This window comes from Canis lupus, chromosome 31 (genome assembly GCF_048164855.1).
Source record: "Canis lupus baileyi chromosome 31, mCanLup2.hap1, whole genome shotgun sequence".
In the NCBI taxonomy this organism is placed as follows: Eukaryota; Metazoa; Chordata; class Mammalia; order Carnivora; family Canidae; genus Canis; species Canis lupus.
Window position 1 is genome coordinate 16,871,200 of NC_132868.1, and position 22,704 is coordinate 16,893,903.

General features: G+C 36.8%; 1 long non-coding RNA gene across 1 annotated transcript; it reads left to right on the forward strand.

The window, feature by feature from the left end:
• Window positions 1–651: 651 nt before the first annotated feature.
• Window positions 652–22,136, forward strand: LOC140622407 (uncharacterized). Its single transcript, XR_012022179.1, has 4 exons — window positions 652–788; window positions 15,801–15,960; window positions 19,244–19,327; window positions 20,770–22,136. It is a non-coding gene; the product is annotated as an uncharacterized lncRNA (long non-coding RNA).
• Window positions 22,137–22,704: the final 568 nt, after the last annotated feature.

Below are 22,704 nucleotides of genomic sequence, written 5' to 3' on the forward strand. Positions count from 1 at the left end.
GATACCTACAGACTTCAATTAATTTAGAGACGAAAGAAATAAAATGTCATTTCAAATCGACTGCTAAAAGCATACTTTAGAGTGCATATTTTACTAATCACCTATATCTACTTTTAATTGAATACAAGCCTTTGCAAAGATCTCTTGAACCTGAAGAAAGGGTTTCAGAAAGTGGTTTCCCCTAATGTTATTTTGACCTCGTTAGGAGCTATAAACTCATACTCTCCTTTAGACTAAAGGTTTTCCCTTTCTTCTCTGCTAGGCCCATGGACAATGAGGCAACAGAGATTTTAGTTTTCTTTTGTATTGTGAGTCTATATTCTCTGTGTAAAGGCCCACTTGTCTTTGGTCTATCTTCTGCTCTTTAAAAATAAATTAAAATTATTTAAACTAAAAAAAAAAAATAGTTCACTGATTTCTCTCACCCCCCAACCCTCACCTCTGGCAACCATCAAATCTGTTCTGTGTGCCTATGAACCTGGGTTTATTTATTAACTAATTAATGTATTTATTAGATTCTACATGTAAGTGCAATCCTACAGTATTTGTCTTTCTCTGTTAGACTTAGTTCACTTAGTATGATGCCCTTGAGTTCCATCTATGTTGTCACAAATGGCAAGATGTCATTCATCTTTATGGCTGAGTAATATTTCATTGTTCACAATTTCTTTATCCATTCATCCATCAATAGACATTTAAGTTGCTTCCCTCTCTTGGCTCCTGTAAATAATGCTGCAATGAACATGGGGGTGCATATCTTTTCAAGTTCGTGTTTTCATTTTCTCCAGGTAAATACCTAGAAGTAGAATTGCTGGATCATGTAATAGTTCTCATTAAAAAAAAAAAAAAAAATATATATATATATATATAATTTATTTATAGAGAAATCAGGGGGCAAGGGTAGAGGGGGAGGGCAAGATAAACTCAAGCAGACTCTATGCTGAGCACAGAGAGTGATACGGGGCTTGATCTCACAACCCTGAGGTCACTACCTGAACTGAAACCAAGAGTCAGATGCTTAACCAACTGTGCCACCCAGGCGTTCCTCTATTTGTAACTTTTGGAGGAACCTTGTACTGTTTTCCATAGTGGAAAGTTTATATTCCCATCAACAGTGTATAAGGTTCCCTTTTCTCCAAATCCTTCACAATACTTGTTATATTCAGTCTTTTCGATAATACCTGTTCTGACAAGTGTGAGGTGATATCTCATCATGGTTTTGATTTGCCTTTTCCTGGTGCTTAGTGATGTTACGCATCTTTTCTCTTCACATGTCTATTAGCCATTTGTATGTTTTCTTTGAAAAAAATGCCTACTCAGATCTTCTGCTCATTTTTAATTGGATTGTTTGTTTTTTTGTTTACTATTGAATTGTACAAGTTCTTACTATATTTTGGATACTAACCTCTTATCAGATATATAATTTAAAAATATTTACTCCCATTCAATAGGTTGCCTTTTCATTTGCTGATGGCTTCCATGACTGGGGAGAAGCTTTTTAGTTTGATGTATTCCCACTTGTTTGTTTCTGCTTTTGTTGTTTTTGCTTTTGGTGTCAGATACAAAAAAACTTATTGCCACGACTTATGTGAAGGATCTTACTACCTTTGTTTTCTTCTAGGAATTTTATGATTCCAAGTCTTACATTTGAGTCTTTAATCCACTTTAATTTTTTGTGTATGGTGTAAGACAGTGGTCCATTTCATCATTTTGCATGCGGTTGTCCAATTTTCCCAATATCATTTATTGAAGAGAATGTCCTTTCCCCATTGTAATTCTTGACTCTTTGTCATAAATTAATTGATTATATATACACAGGTTTATTTCTGGGCTCTCTATTCTACCATTGATCAACATGACTGTTTTAAGTGCCAATACTCTGCTGTTTTAATTGCTACAGCTTTGTAAAATAGTTTGAAATTAGGAAGTGTGATGCTTTCAGCTCTGTTCTTTCTCGAGATTGCTTTGGCTATTTAGTCTTTTATGATTCCATACAAATTTTAGGATTTTTTTGTTTGGTTTCTGTGAAAAATGCCACCATTGGAATTTTGAAGGGATTACATTTGAATTTTTATATTGCTTTGGATAGTATAGACATTTTAACAATGTAAATTCTTCTAATCCATGAACACAGAATACTTTCCCATTTGTTTGTGTCCTCTTCAATTTATTTCATTAATGCCTTGTAGTTTTCAACATACAGTGGTTTTCACCTACTTGGTTAAATTTGTTCCCAGGTATTTTATTAGGCTTTATGCCATTGCAAATGGAATTGTTTTCTTAGTTGCTCTTTCTGATAGTTCTTTGTTAGTGTATTGAAATGCCCTGATCTTTGCATATACATTTTGTATCTTGCAATTTCACTGAATTTGTTTATTAGTTCCAACAATTTTTTTATGAGTCTTTAGGGTTTGCAAAATATAATATGTCATTTGCAAATAGTGACAGTTTGACTGTTTCCTTTCTAAACTGGATGCCTCCCCCCTCCCTTTTTTTGCCTAACTCTTCTGGCTAAGACTTCCAAAACTATGTTTAATAAAAGTGGCAAGAGTAGGCAGCCTTGTTTTGCTCCTAACCTTAGAGAAAAAGTTTTCAGCTTTTTACCATTGAGTACAGTGTTAGCAATGTACTTGACGTTTATGGCCTTTATTATGTTGAGATATGGCCTCTCTATACCTTCTTTGATGAGACTTTATCATAAATACATGGCACATTTTGCCAAATGTTTTTCTGTATCTATTGAGATGGTCATATAATTCTTACCTTTCATCTTGTTAATGTGGTATATATCACATCGACTCATTTGTGGATGTTGAACAATTCTTGCATCCCTAGAATAAATCCCACTCCAATCATGGTGTATAATCTTCTAAAATATTGTTGAATTTAGTCTGTTAATTTTTTTTTGAAGATTTTTGCATCTAAGTTCATTCATGAGGGATATTGGCCTGTAATTTTCTCTTCCGGTGACATCCGTGTCTGTTTTTATCAGGATAATGCTGGCTTTATAAGATGCATTTGAAAGAATTCTCTCTTATACTTTTTTTTTTCTCTTATACTTTTTGGAAGTTTGAGAAGAAATGGTATTAATTTTTCTTCCAATGTTTGGTAGAATTCACTAGTGAAGCTGTTGGTCTTGGACTTTCATTTGTTGGGAGATTTTTGATTACTGATTCAATCTCCTTACTAGAAATTAGTCTGCTCAGATTATTTATTTCATCATGATTCAGTCTTGGTAGGTTGTATGTTTCTAAGAATATATCCATTTATTTTAAGTTTTCAAATTGGTTAGTGTCTAATTGTTGATACTAGTCTATTATGATCCTTTGGATTTCTGTGATGATAATTGCAATTTCCCTTTCATTTCTAATTTTATTTACTTGAGTCCTCTCTTTCTTTTGATGAATCTAGCTAAAGATTTGTCAATTTTGTTTATCTTTTCAAAGAATCAGTTTTTAGTTTCACTGATCTTTTCTACTATCTTTTTGGTCTCTATATCATTTATTTCTGTTTTAATCTTTGTTATTTTCTACTTTCTACTAACTTTGGTCTTCGTTCTCTTTCTAGTTTCTTCAGGTGTAGAGTTACAATTTTTGGTTCAAGTTTTTCTTGTTTTTTGAGGTAGGCATTTATAACTATGAAATTGCCTTTTAGATGTGCTCTTGCTGCATCCCCCAAATTTTGGTATGTTTCAATTTCATTTTTATTTGTCTCAAGGTAATTACTGATTTTTCTTATTGATTTTTCTTTTAATTTTTTCTTTGACCCCTTGGTTGTTCAGTAGCATGTTGTTTAGTGTCCACATATTCATGAATTTTCTAGTTTTCTTTGTAGGTCCATTTTCTTTTGTCAATGCCACTCCTAGTGGGGCTCCTCCTCTACTCTGCTTCACTCTGCTCCACATAGAACTAAAAGAAATATTCTATTATTTTAAAGCACAACACAGAACAACACTACTGGCTTCACCTTCTCAATTGCCTAGAGTCCCGTGTAGTGGCACAACTCTTCCAGTATTTGGAAAGAACAGGTCTGTGGAGCTATCTAGGCCTGATTTGAAATCCTATTTCTTCTCTCACCAATTCCATGCTTTTTGAAAAATAAAATTGTTTGGAGCTCTATTTTCACCTACTCATGGGCTAGTGTGGTCATTGCTTTTGCTGTGAGGGCTAGGTATCATCAATATCCTGTGGTCATCTTTATCTTTTAGTACTAATTGAGCATGTATTACATGCTAGACACATACTTGGTATGAAGGAAACAGAAGTGAACACAATCAATGCAGTACTTACCAACATGTTTCAAGTCCAGAGGAAAGATATATTTAAGAGCTAAGGAGAACATAGTGAGCATGATGCAAGGGTGAGTAAATTGGTGATAGAAAAGGGTTTAGCAAGGGAATAAAGATCTTTGTAAGTCTATTAGAATTCTGTTGCACTTACAAGTCCAGGTGACTGCCTCTTTTGGATGATATATTCTCTGAGAACAAGCACTGAGTCTGCTCCACCTTGTGCAAACCTTTCAGCCATCCAAAGTAAGAGCTTAATAAAACTCTGTTAAGCTCAAGTCTTTACTGTAGACTCTTTAAATGTTATTGCTAAATGAAATAGACTCGATATGTCATCAGAGAAGGACTAGACAGTGGGCTTCTTCAGAACAACCACTATTTCCCTATTAATCTTGGTACTCTTTGTATCTTGTCTGGAGTCAGGTATAAAGAAGATATGCAAAATATTATTATTGAATAAATGAACAAACCTAAAATCTAAAAGTACCTTTGTCCATCACTAAAATTCTCAAAGTGAAGGAATAGATTTTATGAATGTTTGTGCTAACTGAACACTTGAAACTTATCATGAGTAAACATAATCCTATCCTACTATGTCTTAAATATACTCTGCATGAATAAGGTGCGAGTTTTACAATCTCATTTGCTCTATCTATGTAAAAGCTTTTTATTTGGCTTCAAAGTCTTCAACTTCACAGCAAAATTTCATTATGTCCCAGCTGAGTTCTGTTTAATGGAATTAAATTTCACCCTTTCTAATTATCTTTTGGAACAGACAATCTTTACAGAATAATTAGTAATAGAAGAACATAATGGATCATTGTCTTTATTACTGCAAAGAAATCCTAGATGCTGCTCTAAATCTTAAAAAAAGATCTCATGAAATATAAAATGTATTGAATCCTTCCTCTTAAATTATGTAACATTTAAACTTTGTCAACATAGCTTAAAGATGATGGGAGGTAATTATTTTCCTCCTTCACTTTAAATTATTTTATGAAACTACTTTAATGATCCCATTCAAATTAATTATGCTTACATTTCATTTTCAAGATTTTTTTATTGGTAGAACGTTCTATTATCAAACACAATTTAAATGCGTATTTTTCTCACTCATCTCAAGATCTATTTTGCTTCCTTGTACAATTTTTTCCTAGACCCTAACCTAAGTTTATTAAATTGTATATATGAAATATGAGAGGACTAAAAATATAGCTACTTCAATATTTTAAAAAAGTGAATGAAGTTTAATTAAACATCATTCCACTTACTCAACCAAAAAAAGCGTAGTGCCATTGGAAAAATTGTGTAAAATGTAACTCAGTGAAAAAGAAACATCCAAACATGGGTAGAAAAAAAATACCAATAGACAAAAAAATTGTTGGTGTTTTTTTTTTCCTCTCTAAACATTCAAACAATTAAAACTTACCTTTAAAAATGGAAGATGGAAAATGTGGTAGAAAAATGAGTAGGGTCCTTCTTGGACTTTTAGTCTTTATAGTTTAATTTGTTGAGAATTTAAAATTACAGTAATTGCCCTTAAATAACTGACATTATTTGACACCACAACAACAGAGGAGTGGAAATGACTGACAAACACACAAAAGACTTTTGTTATCTTTGTTTGTCTGCCTGAATAAATCTCAACAACTATTTCAAAGATTTAAATTTATAGCATACTTAATCGCCATTAGATGTCCAATCCTACTGGCTTTCAGCTAAGTTTCACTGACACTCAACATTTTTGGTATCAACTTCTTTAACACATCTAGTTTGTCTCAACAGCTATCTTTAAGCTAAATTATTACCTCTAAATTAAACATTTTGATAAAATATGTGGAATTAAACAGAATTAACTTGAGTTAAGTAGAGCTCCTTCTTTCTTCCTCCTCTATACTGAGGACTGGATTGTGGGGTAGAGAAGGGGGTGTTTGAAATGGTGAATTTGAAAAATATAACCTACTCTCTACCCTCCATATATGATGGTAAGCTGGTTAATATTTGGTTTAATGATTCCTTTCTTAGCAAATCAAGCACATTTAAGAAATTGATACCCCAAACCATTTATTGTGACTTAGTTACTCAAAGAAAATCAGGTCTGCCATATAATTTAGAATTCCTGCAAAGAATTTAGAATGCATATATCATGGATGAAAGATAGAGTTTTTTTCTGTATTATTTTTATTTAAGTATTTAGTTCTTATATTGTTGCACTTCCAAAATAAAGCATAATCTACAAAAAGTCCATTTTATTTCCTAGTGAAAATAGACACTTAGAGAAAACAATTGAATTGAAATAATTCCCTAATTGGTATCACTCTTTACATTTGGAAAACTGTTTTCCCCTATATTCACTTGACATTACCTGGCTTGTAAAAATTTACCTCTGTTTTGTGTTTTAATTTTGATATCAAGTTCCATCCATACTGAAACAAGAGACACAACTCATTCTATGCGCATTAGAGTATAGTGACTTTCTGATTGGTAGTAAAGTAAGGAAATACTACATACCATATAAAGAAGAGTCTTCCGGGGTGTATGAATGAAATAGGAAATGTATTAGGTTTCTAAGAGGTCAGAGGGGTTAGGTCAGGAGGATGAATGAGGCACCGGGGTCTTTAAGCTCAGTAGTGCGGGGTTCACTTCAGAGGAAAGATTCTGTTTTTTGTTTTTTGTTTTTTGTTTTTTTTAAATAGATGTGTTCTTCTTTGCCCTTTCTTACATTACCTTAATGGATTAAAATATACTAATTTATTTGCTTATTGTTCATACTGCTTGAGATCAAGTACACAAAATTATGAAGATCTGATTTTTTCTTTAGTCCTCTTCTAGTACCTTTATGAAGTCAGGGAAAACATACCTCGCTTATCTTGGCTCTAAGAACTTTTCCCCTGGAGCTGTTTGGACCATACCAGCTATTTATACTAATTGCCTAATTAACCAGCAGAACCTAGTATTCATTCTTCTGGCCAAATAAGGGAATTTCCCTCTCTCTTCCTCACCTGGCACAGGTGAAAAGCTCCCAAAGCTTAAGATCTGATATAGTCATTGCAATATCCTTCTTTCCTTCCTCCTTCCAAAACGACAAAGCGGGGAGTATCTTTTTTTTTTTTTTTTTTTGATGGCTAATGAAGTTTTCACCCCTTTACACAGGAAATAAATCTCTTTTCAAATCTGAAGCATTTCAACAACCTGTAAATGTGAAATCACTGATACTCTTTCAACTATGTCAAATTGAGCTGCAATCTCATTCTTTGAGCTGAGGATGTTCAGAATTTGGATATTGAATTCAAAATTAGGGATTGATCTTCTCTCAATGACCAGAAAACTTTAATTTAATCCATAGGTACTCTGATATTTGAGCCAGCATTTGAAGAGGCAACTGGCACATGGTAGAAATTATTTTTAGCAACTTAAAGGTGAAATATGTACGGACCTATCAGTTTTTAGTATCCAGTTATTTAAGATCAGTCATACACCAATGACAGGCAGAGAATCTGATGTCTTCATCCAGCTTTCAGAGAGGAGACAATGATCCTGGGTACCAGGCCTTCCTGTGAATGTAGTTGCTCCTAAACTGATAGGATCAGCAAACTTCCTAAAGCCTACAGGGGGATTGATGTTTTTAAAAGAGTTGTTTAGGAAAACAAGAGAAGCAGGGGTTTCTACACTTTGGGGTAGAAGGGACAAGAGTAGGGAGAATTTTTTTTTTTTTTAACCTGCAACAAAGGATTATTTCTTTGTTGATTCTATTCTGACAGGGAAGGAAAATGTGTTCTTTCACTGCATTTCTCTTTAAAGATTTATTTGAGGCAAATCTGTGTTCAAAGTGGAGCTTAACAAAAGGGGACATATTGATCATGTGAGTGGCAAACACAGAAACATCACCTGAGAAATAATAAATTCATCAGTTATATATCAAACTAACCCAGCATTTAATTTTGGACTCTCTATGGGCAATTATTTGACTACAATTATAATAGATAATTCTTAATTTTAATATCACTGTTTGAATATGTGTAATCCTGGTAGGAGGATAGTTTTACCACTTTGATTCAGGTATCCTTTACTAGTAACATTAATTTGGAAAGTTGATGTGCAAATGGACTGCTTTGTTGTATTTTGATTTATAAAAACTTTATTCATTTGTATCTAATTCAGTACAAGTTATATGGATCTTGGATCCCTTTGTTAGTGACATATTGACTCTGGGTTGAAATTATTTGAAAGATCATTTTTCTTTTACTAACTATGAGAAGGTATTAGTGAGTCTACTTCATTCTTACCACACTTATGAGAAGTAAAACCACCTTTCTTCTAAAGTTACAGGTCCAAAGATTAATTATCTGTTTTATATTATTAGAGATTCTCAGAGCAAAACCAGAAAAGTTTGCTTATGGCATGCTTGATAACAGAATTTCAGTAATTCCTTTCTGGTGGTTAACATTTTAACCACCAAATAGGAGGAAAAAAGCAATTAGTATCAATGTTATCTTTTACATTATCGCAAAAATAATAAATGTTGAATGATATGTCAAGACTTCTGCATATGCATATGTGTATATATTTTTAGAAGCACACTTATTTGTAATAATTTTAATGAAAGGAGTATTTAGCAACAAAATGTTCTATTTGGAGGCATACTTTAATTTTTTTTTTCAAATTTCTTGTCCACAGTTGTCTTTCACCACTACTAGTTTGTATTATTAGAGCAATACATTAAGAAACACAATATATCTTTTTGTTATTGAAAACATTTAATAGTCAAGTTGAAGTTCATAAAATATTTTTGTGATAAACGTTGGGGAGAAAAAAGATACAAAGAAACATACACAACTAAAATATAAATTGAATGAATATTCTGTTATCATCTGCCAGAGGGAATAAACACTTACATTTATTTTCTTTTTTAAAGTGTACCTAGTAACTGTATATCTTTTCCCTCCTCACTTCTATTTGGTTCTTTGATCAATTAATTCATGGTTTTACCTAAGTAGAGGACCATGCAAACATACTAGTATTTTGCTAAGTTGCAAACAGCAACATTAGAAAGAAATAGTAATTGATCTGCCAGTTGCTGGATATCTGGCTGTTGATCTCAGTCATACACAGGGATTCTCAGTCATACCCAGGAAACAAAAGATCCAGAACAGTAGGGCTTTCTTTTGAAAGTAGCTGTATGCTGGCTATTAAATGTTAAGGCTGGTTCTATGCATGGAAAGTTTTATTTGCTCCTCCAAGAAAATACCTTATGTTGGTAGGACTCCCACACTGAGAAAAGCATTCTAGTGCTTTTTGAAATAATCATATGTTTCTCAGAGCTTTGTTATGACTTCCTAGTAAACCAAACTATACATAATGTTGGTGGGGATGGTCCGGATCAACCGGATAATGCACAATGATCAACCTTGTGATAATGCACAATAATGTTTAAACCATGTGAATGCCCAGCCATAATAGCAAGGATGGGAGACACGATTTACTAAAGACCTGCATATATGGCTGGCACTGCGTATATAGCAGATACTGCAAATATGCTACATGAATTTCCATACCACAACCACCTCACAAGATAGTTATCATCATCATTATTATATTACATTATTATGTTTCCCATTTTATAGAGGAGCAAACTGAGAGGCAGAGGTAGTAACTTGACAAAATTTTTAGAATTAAGAACCTAACATAAATCTGATAAACTTTCCAATCAATATCTAAAAATGAAAGCTGCAGTTAGGTGAAAAACTCCACAGAGCATTTTCATCCAGGACAGTTCAACAAAATACTTTAACCAAAGAATTTTCCAGTTTAAATTAACCACTTGTTGAAAACATGGAATGATTCCTGACTTTGCCTAAAGCGTTAATAATAGAGTGATCACCGTGTGTTTTTAGCTGCTACATCAGGTAAATGGAAGGCTACTCACCACTTACCGTGTATGTCAATCTATTATTCTTCCACTGTGGAGTTTTTATTGTGATGCTTCTAAAACTGTATTTCAGAGTGTAAGCAATATAAAAATATAAAAATATGAAAATACAATGGTGTTTTAAGAAACTCCCTATTTGTTAAAATGTCGTGTTTTTTTTTTTCTTCATGAATAACAAATGTGGCATATTTTGCTAAATCTTTAAGAGATATTCAGGTACTGGATTACTTATACATTGAGATTCGTTCTATACAAGCATATATTTCTTATGTGAATCACCAATCAATAAAAAAAAAGACTTTGTCTCCTACATATACAAATCTTCTGGTATACAATTCATGATAATCATTATTCTATTCTTCTCAGATTTTACTTTTTTTCCCTCCTGTTAAATCAAAGTGCATAGAAGATTGAGAGAGGATTGCAATAGCCCAAACAAATACATTATATAATTTGGCAATGGGAACAAACTGTATTAAAAATGACATCATAAAAAAAAATCAAGATGCCTGGAGACAGATAAAACTCAGACTGGGTTTAGTCAAGCAAATTACATGTATTATTTTTGTCATAGTTCTTTTTTTTTAAGGTTTTTCTACCCTTTGTCTGCCCATAAGACTTTCCTGCGCCTTAAAGAGACATTATTGTTACTATTATTATTGAGTCTAATTGACACTGGTTATTTTTTTTGAAAAAAAAATAATGAGATGGACAAGTTGGTCTCTGACTTTTGGAGAAAAATATTCATAAGTCATTTGAAGCTAATAGACTTGAAATAACTTGTGACCTATATAGATGACAAAATGTCTTGAAGGGAGATATAATTATTGACTCCATCTTACGGACGATGAAACCGGGGGTTTGGGAGATTAGGTCACTTGTTCAGTGTTGTAATGGAAAGTTATTAAACTGAGATTTAAGCCCAGATTGGTTTGACTCCAAAATTTGCCAAACTAACCTGTAACACAGTCCTGCCTCCTACATTCAGAATCCGAAAACATTCACACTGAGTGCCAGGTCGGAGATTGTAGACCAGCCCCTTTCTTTTACAGATGAGGAGACTGAAGTTTTGAAAGGAACTATGTCTTGCCCATCATCGTAACAGATTAGTGACTGAGCAGGACTAGAACTCAGGTTTCCTGCCTTCAAGTCCAGACGGCACACCATTCTCTCATTCAATGAAATTTGCATGACCCAGGAGACTGGAAGACTAGCTTTGCAGTTTAACACACCATATAAAAAACCAAAGAGCTAAATTTGGGTTGCTTCTGTGTTTTCTAACTTGCAGCTGCTTCATTGCAGGATCATACAACACATGATGCTACAGGGACTTAGAGCCACACATAAAACATATTAAATGTAGTCGGCAGTGATGAGATTTGGTACCAAATAAGAAGCTTTAATTAATTTTAAATGGTGCTTTTCATAGTGTCAAAAGCTCAGTCCACTGAAGTGGAAAAGGGGGTTGGAATGGTGAGATCCTAGCAACCCGGCTAATCTGGGCCCTTCTGAGCAAGCTCATTTAGAATTCTTACATCAGTGCATCGGCACGCTGAGGTGGGGCTCATGGGGACAAACAAAATAGCAACCCCAACTCCAGCACCACTCAGAATCCCGCATCCCGGGGAGGCCTGAGAGCTCAGCTGTATTAAGGGGCCGTTGGAGTTTCCCTGTTATTTGTCTACTTTTTGAGGATTAGAACTTCCGCTGGGCTGTGTTCATCTGTGCTGAGAATTTAAACGCAGTGCATGCAACAACAGGAACAGTGAGATCTGCTAGAAATGTTCAAAAAGAAGTCTGTTTGGACTTTTCAAAGCTTTAGATGCACAAAGAGAAGTAAATTGAGGGGTTTCCGGTTTCTTCTGGGAGTCTACATTGGGTGGTGTTTTCTTTTTTTTCTATTTCCTTTTCTTCTCTCATGAACTTTTATTTTAAAAACTGATTATGCAGATATTCACCATATAGACCCATTTGTGTGGCATCATGTTAGAAAGGCTGAGATATTCCTGTGGTTCTTAAACATACACACAAGCTCATGAACCTTCTTTTCCTCTCTGTGACATATCAATGTGAACTATCATTATGAAAGACCTTCCTCATAGAGACCACAGAACCACACAGCAAAAGGAAAATAGTAAGGATTATTTGAAGTTTTTCTATGATAGTTCCCTGGCTTCCCAGCCAAGGAAACTGAGGCTCAGGTTGCTATGACAAGGTTAAGGACACATCTCCAGGTTTCTCCATTTCCCTGTTCTTTTCCTAATTATACATCTCATCATTTATAGGCATTGTTTACAAGAGTAGTGTACAAATAAGAGGCAGGTGCCACTTGCGAGTGTGACATGTTCACTATTTTTAATGCAACAATGTTATGTGTATATGCTGATGATAATATTAATATGTCATGATTAGTTCTTAACAAACGAAGCACTCATTTGGGTCAGTAATCATAAGTCCAAGATATTTTATTTCTCCCTGTTCTTTCATCTTACATAAATGCATACCTTGTCACCATGAAATAACTAACAGTAAAATAATTCTAAATTTCTAATGGCTATCCATTTGTTAACAAGATCCATAAGCCTTTATTTTTCCAAACTCAGATGTGATTTTGTTTTGTCTCTTACAGAGAAAAAGAGTGAAACAACATCCATTCTCTATTCATGATCTCTGTTCCTTTCGTATGTACAAGGGTCTCTAGAATGAGAGGGCAGTTCTGCAGCCTAGGTGAGTTGCTAGCAGTGGTGGGAATTACAGACAAAACGATTTAGGCAAGCATCCAAAAATAAATGCCTAGCCAGTGGTCTACTCTCTGAAAAGGAACTAGAAATGATCAGGTTTCCATCACAGGATTTTTAGAAACTTGATATTTGCAAGATTGAAAATATTTTAAGGAAATCCTTTCTTAAGGTGTTCTTGTTTTTTACAATTTTTAGTTCAGATTCAATTAGCATGAGGAAGTAGAGGGAAGAGCAAACAGAATAACAATTGTCCTTTACATTTAATTAAGGAAAGACCATGACATTGATTTTCTAATATTTTAAATATTTTATTGATGAAAAGTCACAGAAGCTCAGGTCAACTCTCTATTGGGAGTTTTAGCTTTTTTTTTTTTTTTTTTTTTTAAGGATATTTGAGATACTCCTCACAGTTATCTAAGCTAGTCCAGTCATCACACTCACCCTTCCTTGAGTATCCAAACATTCCTCCACCCTCAGCAACCAATTAGATTTTCTTTTCCACTTGACCCTCTACCTCCTTAAACACAGCCCAAATATGAGATGCTGGCATTAGGGTGGTTATACTGAATTTTTATGTCGAATATATCTTTATATTGAATTTTATCATCATGTTCTGATCTAGCAATCTTTCAATACAGAAGGAAAAAACAAAATTTAAAGGAGCCTGCTTATCTTGTTTTATTAGCTCTTACCATCAAAATATTTTATGTGGTATTCATTCAACATCCATATTCCAGTAGCTATTGAATAAACAAAAATCAGAATGTTCTTGGCATATATGAAATATAATACTACCAAATATTAGAATAACTGAATCAATGGAATTTATAAATAGATATCTGTTTTGCCCATCTGCGCAGCTAAAATGCAAATAATGTATTAATTACAACTTTGAACAGAAGAGAAATGAAGCTTAGACACTAATCTAAAAACATTCTTTTTTCACGTGTACAAGTATACAGTATGTAGCCATCTGCCTCAATCACCTAATAACAGAGTAAGTAATACCATAGCAGGTAGTAGATCCTGTAAGTGTAGGAAATGGAGGGAGGTGTGAGTATATGGGGAGGAATCCAAAAACTGTCACTGGAAAAATAGTAACTTTGTACACATTTTTAATCATTGCTGAGGGAAGGGTAAAGAACTTTTGTTAGCTTTATATAAGTTCAACAACAAGAGAGTAAAGGTTAAGAATCCTACTTTCATTTCTAGTGTGGAATTAGAAGTCCATTCTCCCATCAATACACAGGGGATTTGCACACGAGAATGAGAGTTACATGAGCAAATCCTTCAGGGATCTGTGAGAAAATAAACTCTAACAAGGATATTTGAACTACATTTTACAATAGACTGATCATCAAAAAAAGACACACATGTGGAAATTTTAATATTTCAAGAGGAATCTACAAATACATGTCTACGTGTATAGACATGTATTTATATACTTTCATAAACCATATACATAGATACTTGAAATCCGTGTGGGTCGCTATGGTTATGCACTAACTCTTAGCCAGTAAAACGAAGTAACTCATTAAGCACTCCAACTAGTTTTTGTTACTGTGCTCTTTTGAGGAAATGATCGCAACATATACAATTTCACTCAAATAATTGAAATGATATCATGGCAAAACTCAAATGGCACATCATATGAATTTTGCTTTTACAGTCTTCCTTTTTTTAGTCACCTCACCCATAAAACACCCATACATGTGATCATTGCAATTTTTTTCACTTGAGCCTTTTCAGACAATAGATGGAAGCATCTCTATTTTCCTTGAAAAAGACCAAAAGGGACAAATTCCCCATCTTCTTTTGCAGGAACGCTTTGGATGTTAGCGTGCGGATTTTAGCATAAAACATTTCTCCATCATGGGAAAAGCAGTGCGCTACAGTAAATGAAGAGAGACAATTCTTACGCTAACATGTACCTTATAATATCAAAACCTGTGAGGACATGGCTAAGAGGCCCGTGTTTATGCGATTATTTCCGTTCTTCGCAATCTGTTTGCTTACCCCTATGGCAACTTGTTGATAAGAGGAAGTCTTTTGTGAGAGGCGGCGTGAAAAACAATGAAAAGCATCAGATTTAATAAAGTATCTGAGGAAAGTCTTAAAATGACACCCATACTAGGAAGGGAAAGCCAAATTTGCTTTTTCTGAGGGGAATTTGTGTTCGTCAGGAAGGGTTCCTGGAGGCTTTGTTTGGAGGCCTTGATGTGTGACCAGTGCGCTATAGGCCGCCCCTCACCCTTGCCCTCCTTCTACCACCGCTCTGCCCACCCATACTGACACCGCAGGGGGAAGGGTTTCAGAGGAGAAAGAATCAAAAGCTGAGGGACGGGGAAAAAAAAAGTGCTTTTCAGGGTCTGATGTGTGGGAATCAAATGAGAGGCCTAGCTCAAATCCGGTCGCCAGGCAACCAAAGTGATATGCTGAGGGAATATCATTAAAGTTGGAAAGTAAGCAGTCTCTCTGAATTAGTAAACCAACCACAGGATTGACGACGCACCCGAACTCTCTCAGGGCTGGAGGGCCATTTCTCCAAGGAGGACAAGCAGGGGCTTTGCTAAGTTAAAGGGGGAACGGAGAGGGACAGGGAGAGAGAGAACGCAGCTGATTTGTAGAGTTTTTTCATAAAAAAAAGACAATGGCTGTCCAGACATGGAGTTGGTGGTAAAATATGGTGGCTGCCACGGCTGCAGCTGGCTCTCTGACACAAGATTAATAAGTTGCTGTTTCCTAGCCGACCAGAACCTAGTGGGAACTATCCAGCATTTTATCTTGAATTGTGGGTAACAGCCTTACTGCAAGCTGGCCTAGTTTACTGCTCTGTTTTTTCCAGATCTCCCGAAGTGCAGCAAACATCTGTGACTCTAATGAGGTCATCATTGAGGGTGTCCAGAGAGCCGGGCCCTGAGAACTGACCTCACCTCTGCCTGAACATAAAGTACAAGTGCTGTGGGGAAGCAGGACAAATTAAATGGGGGAGCTGGCACTTGGCTGTAAGTTAAGCCCTTAAGAAACTTTTTGCTGTGATTAAAAAAGAGAGGGAGAGAGGGAGAGAGAGAGAGAAGAGATTGAGGTTCAGAAATGACAGTACAACAAAGCAGTAGCAAGCCTACAGAATTAGATTTAGGCCTCACTGATGAATATTATCACTGACATGAACAAGCAAAGCTTATCTGGGCCCTCCTTCTTGAAAGGCTGAATAAAATTGAATTGCCAACTTCTGCATTTTACCACATTTTGGTGGAAATGGCTCAGAGACCTACATGATTTAAAATGAAGCCTGAGTGAATTCAACCACAAAGCATTATGTGTGTGTGTGTGTGTGTGTGTGTGTGTTTCTGACAGCAAAATCTCACACATCATGTGACATGGCATATCATTTATAACTAATTTGATTAAAGACACAGAAAACAATTCAAACTTTTCCAGATAGGTCTTCCTCTCCCCCAACCGGTTATTCCAACAGAATCATAGTTTTTATAAATAATACCACCAAACAAATATGCGAGCACAACCCAAAACTGTACTGAAATCAGTTAAATATGATAATTATTTACTCATCTGAGGCAAGAATATCTACGCAATGTCTCTATCTAATGCTTCCTTTGAAAACTCCATCTTATGGGATGATAAATGTTAGCTTTAGAGAAAAGGAACATGTTTTAAATTTGGAGGGGAAAAAGAACAGGTTTCTGAAAACTGTCCCTATCATAAAATTTATAAGTGCACTGGCCATGTGTTGATTAGTATTGTCCATTTCAGCCACACCTGCCCACAGAGAACAATCAACTCAGTGGTGTCATCTTTGATGCCTAAGGAAGTGGCATAGATAAAGTCCAGGAGGAGAAAAAAAAAAAAAAAAAGATCAAGTTCGTCTTCAAAACTCATCTAGGAACCATAATTCATATGTATCAACTCACTGCATACAGATATATTTATCCCTGCGATAAAGTCCATGAGATCCAGGGTGTCATGTTCTGGTATTTTTACAGAGTTTGATTTTGGAAAAAATGAGAATATTATGATTGGGTTGAAAAAGAAAATGAAAATTTTCAAGTTTGTATTTTATTATTCTCACATTCTTACTTTTTAGACTGTATCAAACGCAAGGGCTACAGAAGGCAAATAATGGAGCAACCACTTTCTTCAAAACCAGTAAATGTTGCATGATACTCTCACTTGACCACATGTACCTGTGACGTGGGGACGAGAAGGCAGTAGCAGATGGGCTAGCCAGGAGAAACTGTTGACCATTTCTGATTGACAATGAGCCTCCCCACTATGATAGCAAAAGGGATGTTGAGGTGCTGTCCTAGGCTTAATTTACGAATGACGATCATTATGGATTGGGGATATTATGAACCTGTGCTTAAGACGCAGGCCATCCGAGATGAAAGTTTAAAAATAACGCTGCAGAGAAGTTCTAGTACTACCTACAAGTCCTTCAGTGAAGACAGTTTCACCTTAGAAGAAAAAAGGCTGCAGTTCATTGTTCAAGGTCTTGAGCTAGATTTTAATGGAAAGAGAGACTTATAAAACAAACAAACAAAAAAACCTCTGCTTACAAGCAAACTGGGGAGAGGAACAGTTGGGGAACAGAGAGCTATACCATTACACTCTCAATTTTCAGGAAGGGCTTGGCTAATGCCCATTTCAAGGCTGAGTTTATTTTTTAAATGCAAATGAAGGAAGTGTTGCGTTCAGCTTTGCAAACAGTTTTCAGAAATCCTGTTGGCCTACATTTAGCTTGGAAGCTGCACCCTGTACCAAGTGTAGGGGCTCAAACAATCAAGCAGTTGTTTGCCTCACTCACATTCCTGAGGCAATCTGGTTCCAGCTGAACTCCTTGGGAACAGTCTGGGCTATGTACCTCTGGGGCATCTGCTCCAATTAGCACTGACCCTTGGGGGCCTCCTTGCTGGCCCTAGGTCACTCCCAACCTCTTGGACTCTGGGTAAACCAGATTGTTTTAGGAGTCTCTAAGCTTTCCATGACCCCAAGACAAACTGGACATCCAGGCTCACCAAGAGAAATTCAGTCACCCTGGAAAACCGACACCAACATGGCCTCTTTTGAGTTCTCTGGGCCAGAGAGGAGACACATACGGTAAGATCTTTGCCATGATTGAGGAACAATAGAAAAGATGAACCAGAGAGTGCTTGGCCAGGCTAAACTCTATTGCCTGAAACAAGTACAAGCTGTAAGGTCTCATAGAACTGAAGTTGACTCTTGGATCTTCTCTACCTACTGGATGGCGTTGCTCAAGTCACTAAATGCTACAATTTCAATTTCCTCATGTGTAAAATGGGGACAAAGATTCCCGCCCTACAGTGTTTTCATGAAAATCCAGTAGCTTAATGTATGTAACATGTTCCCTAAAATGCCTCGCTCATAGAAGGTCCTCAGAAAATGCGAACTTATTGCAAAAACTGAAACCCATCATAGTTGATGAGGACAGTACCACTTCTGGGAAAATCAGAGGCCACATAATTCTTTAAGCCCCTCTGTTCTGTTGTGGTTCATGACCAGTATGTGGCTAACCCTTCCTTTCTAAGGAAGCAAACAACTCAACTGCTTTTTGTGCCACTCTCCATCTAGCACTTCTAGGCACTGAGGGGATGACAGAAGGAATGTATGACGTGATCTCCAGCCTTGAGAATCTAACTGCAAGAGCAGCACTTACAGAGTATGAAGCAACTTAATAATAATTTAGGCACAAACTGCACAGTCCTGATTAATACATGCAATGGGAGCTGAACGAAGGGAGGAATTGACACTAGCTGCCATGGTCAGAAAAAGCTCCATGGAATTGTTGGGCTCAGCCAGTATTTACTGAGTGTCTATTATGAGCCAGATACTGAGGCAGAGCCAAATACAGTATGACCCGTTCTCTAAGATGCTTGGGACCTAGACTGGAGAAAGACACATTAATACACCATTTGAAAACAGTGCAGTGAGTGTTAAGAATGAGTATTGGGGGAGGAGTGTGCTGAAAGAGCATGGAAGAAATATGTTTAAGTTGACTTAGAAGGACAAATTGGGTCTAAGTAAACCCTTGCAGTTAGACCAGCATGAACAAAGATGTAACAATCAAGGTACTTGTGTGTGTGTGTGTGTGTGTGTGTGTGCGTGCACGCACGTGCACGCATGTGTGAGGGAGCAGGACAGAGAGAGAAAAAGAGTATATAAGTGGAAGAAAAAATAGAACTTCTAAAATTAGATCCAAGATTTAAAGAAGAGCCTATTTTAAATGGCTATCTCTATTTCTTTTTACAGATGAAGCAGATGCTCATGCTAAGAGGCTCTCATGGTTCATGACTCGTAGGTTATGAAGTCAAAAGATTCTTGGCTATGGCTTTAGTGAGTGACCTGGTGGGATAGAGGGCAGCCATGAGTTTTTTCACAGAGGAATCCAACTCCTATCTCCTATCATAGAAAAATTTTAAAAAAAAGAAAAAAGAAAAATTTTACAGGCTCGTGGGATCAACCAGAGTGGGACTAGAACCAGAGATGGTTTTGTGAGCTGGTTTTCTGATCAAGGCCTTTTCTTGGGAATTAGCCAATTAAGAAGAGATCTGGGCCAAGGCGTCCCAGGAGAATCAGCTGGGCAGGGTAGAAGTGAAGGGACTACGAGAATGGTGATGAAGACTGTATTTCTGGAGTTGGCTGACAAAAAGAAACTAGAACTAGACACAACTTTGGGACTCTCTGAAGTCCCCTGTATCACAACCCAATTCCCAAAAAAATCCTCCCTACTTCTTTGTCTTGAGTTACCTATTGTCCTGGCCTATTGTCCTGCTGTGTTGGCTGTCTGCCCTGTATGCTGGTGCCAAGATAGCAAAGGTTTTAGGTACTGAGTCATTTTTAGATGGGTCATTCATGGCTCTATCTCATGGAATTATCCATACTTTTAAAATGATAATCTGAGCCACAGTAACCCAGGAGATCTCTAGCGCTAGAATGAATGTTCGTTTGAGAAGTGTGGGCAATCATAGGATTCAAGCATCCCATGGAGCAGCAAGATACCTGGAGGTATTTACTTGCCTCCACCATGGGGATTGTACATAACCAAGCAATAGTTCTGTTGTGTGATTATTTAAGCAGCATTGGGAAGATCAAGCTGCTGAAATATAACCACTCCATACAGCCTAAGAGTCATTTGGGGTTTTCCCTTCTCCTTTCATTCAACAAGCATTTATTAAGCACCTGCTATGAGCTAGACACTGTGTTAGGGACAGTTTCTGTCCTCGAAAGGTCATGGTCAAGTGGAGGAGACTAAAGGAGTGAGAAGTATAGATACACATAAGCACAGGACATTGAGGGAACCCAAAGGAGTGGCCTTTGGAATCAGAAAAGGTTTCAGGGAGAGGAGACAAAACAACATGGAATAGTTGACCTGATTGTATGCAGAGGCAAGTTGGGATGGAGAGAGCTGAAGCAGGATGGGCAGGCAGGTGTCAAGGTCTTACAGGGCAGGCTAATAAGTAAGAGTATTACCATAATGTAGATAAAGTTCTGTTGAAGGTCATAACCAAGAAAGTGGCACCATTAGTGTTGTTTTTATAGCAATCTTCTAGCAGCTGAGAGATAGAACACCTTCAGAGGTAGAGATGGGACAGGAGGATACCACCAATCTGAGTGAACATGTGGAAAAAACATGAAAATATTATTAGTTACCCTTCTACAGATGAAAGAATTGAGATTCCAGTTAGTTTACTTGATCAAATTTTCATGGCTCCCCATTGGAGTTACTTGAGGACAGGGACCCAGGTTTCTTATGTTGGCATTCTTTCTTTGTCTAGGCAATCCCCAGGTCCATAGGAAGCACTCAAAAACTGTCTGCTGAGTCCATGGAAATGGAGGACAAGCAACCGGCTTTCAGTGCTCTGATCTGGAGCTTCTTCTACAACCACAGGCTGCTTCCCTGAAGGAGTTTAATCTTGGATATGATTAAAGGCTGGGGCAGCAGTTATGTGTAGTACATCCCAGCACTAGTAGGCCCTTTGCGAACCCTGAGCTGAGCAGGCTAGTCTTGGGAGAAGGGAGTTCTGAGGAGGCGAAAGAGGAAGCATCACATTCAATCTCCAAGGGGATTGTTAGAGTGTGAGGTACTGGGCAAGGGTTGCAGGCATTAGGTTGTCAAAGAGGAGCACTTGAGCAATTGAGTCAGAAAGAGGTCACTAAGCTTTGGAGTCGGGGATGGAGAGACAGGCAGAGAAATTTCTAAGTGGTAGGAGAGACTCAGGAAGGAGATGAGACAAGTCCCACTTTGACACTGGTTTTCGCTCTGCCTCTTCCCCACTCCTCCACCCCAAAGACTAAGTGAGGAACTTTTTATCTCTTTCCTTCATTGGGTCAGTTCAATTTGTTACCAGGCATGTAACACATACTGCCTATTCCGAGAGTAAAAGTGAGTGTGAGTGTTGACTGCACAGCACACTAGAGTCTGAGCTCTGGGAACTTTTGGCCTCAGTTTCCTATCTGTTAAATGGAAATAATAGTACCTACTTCATAAAATCACTTTGAGGATTTAATAGATGATGTTTTATAAAGATATTAGCATAGTGTGTGACCCAAAGTAAGTATGGAAAACAAGATTAGCCTTGATTATTTTCAGGTGCAAGGGAGGTAAGAGGGTCATGGAACCAATAATTAAATTGGTTCAACTACAACAACTACATTAAACGAATTGGCCACTGGATGGCTCTTGAAAAACATCTTTTCTGTCCATCTCTGCTTCTCATGAGCCTAAGGGATCTGGTCCCAGGGTGACTTGTACAGAAACCCAAGGGAAGGCCCTGGCGACCAGCCAGTGTGTGGGGCCACCAAGAGGTGGCTCACGGAGCCCTGGGGTAGCCAACTATGAAAGCAAGAACCAGCAGCTTGAGGACATACTTAGAAATTAGTCTACATAATCATTTTTTGAAAAATACCAGACTAGCTAAGATTGAGAAGAACAAGAAATATAGTCATTTCTTTAAATGCAGCTGATCAAGACCACCAACCCTGATTTGGACCCACGAATATCTGAGGAGTTGAAATACAAAGGGGGGCTATATTTCCACTAATCTTATTTGTTTTCATGGGCATAATGTAAAAAGATAAATAAAGCATTAGGAAAAACAAGCCAACCCTTAATAGCCCAAAGAATCTTATTCAAAAGAAAACAAATATAGCATTTGATTTCACCAGAAAAACTTCTGATTGAAACATCTGCTCTTAGCATTTTCACCGATACATTTTCCCAATTATTATAACCTTGGTATTTCTCATAGACACTAAATCAGCATAGAGACTAGTAGAGAGCATATATAATGAAGTGTGAAATAGTGTTTAAGTCAAACTTAAATTGAAACAGAGCTAAAAATTCCTATCGTCTTCAAAAATAAAAACGTTATTTCCACTTTTAGAAATCTGGCCTACACCAATAGACAAAAATTAAGCCAATGAATTATGCACAAAGATATTTATTACAGAATTTTTTAATGGGCAGGAATTGAAAACTAAATGCCTGTTCCGTAACAGGGGATCTGTTAAAACCATACACTGGAATATTATGCAGTTATTAGAAATGACACACATTAGGGGCGCCTGGGTGGCCGAGTCAGTTAAGCATCTGTCTTGGGCTCAGGTCATGATCCCAGGTCCTGAGATGGAGCCCCGTGTGGGACTCCCTGCTCAGTGGAGAGCCTGCTTCTCCTTCTCCCTCTTCTGCTCCCCCTGTTTGCATTCTCTCT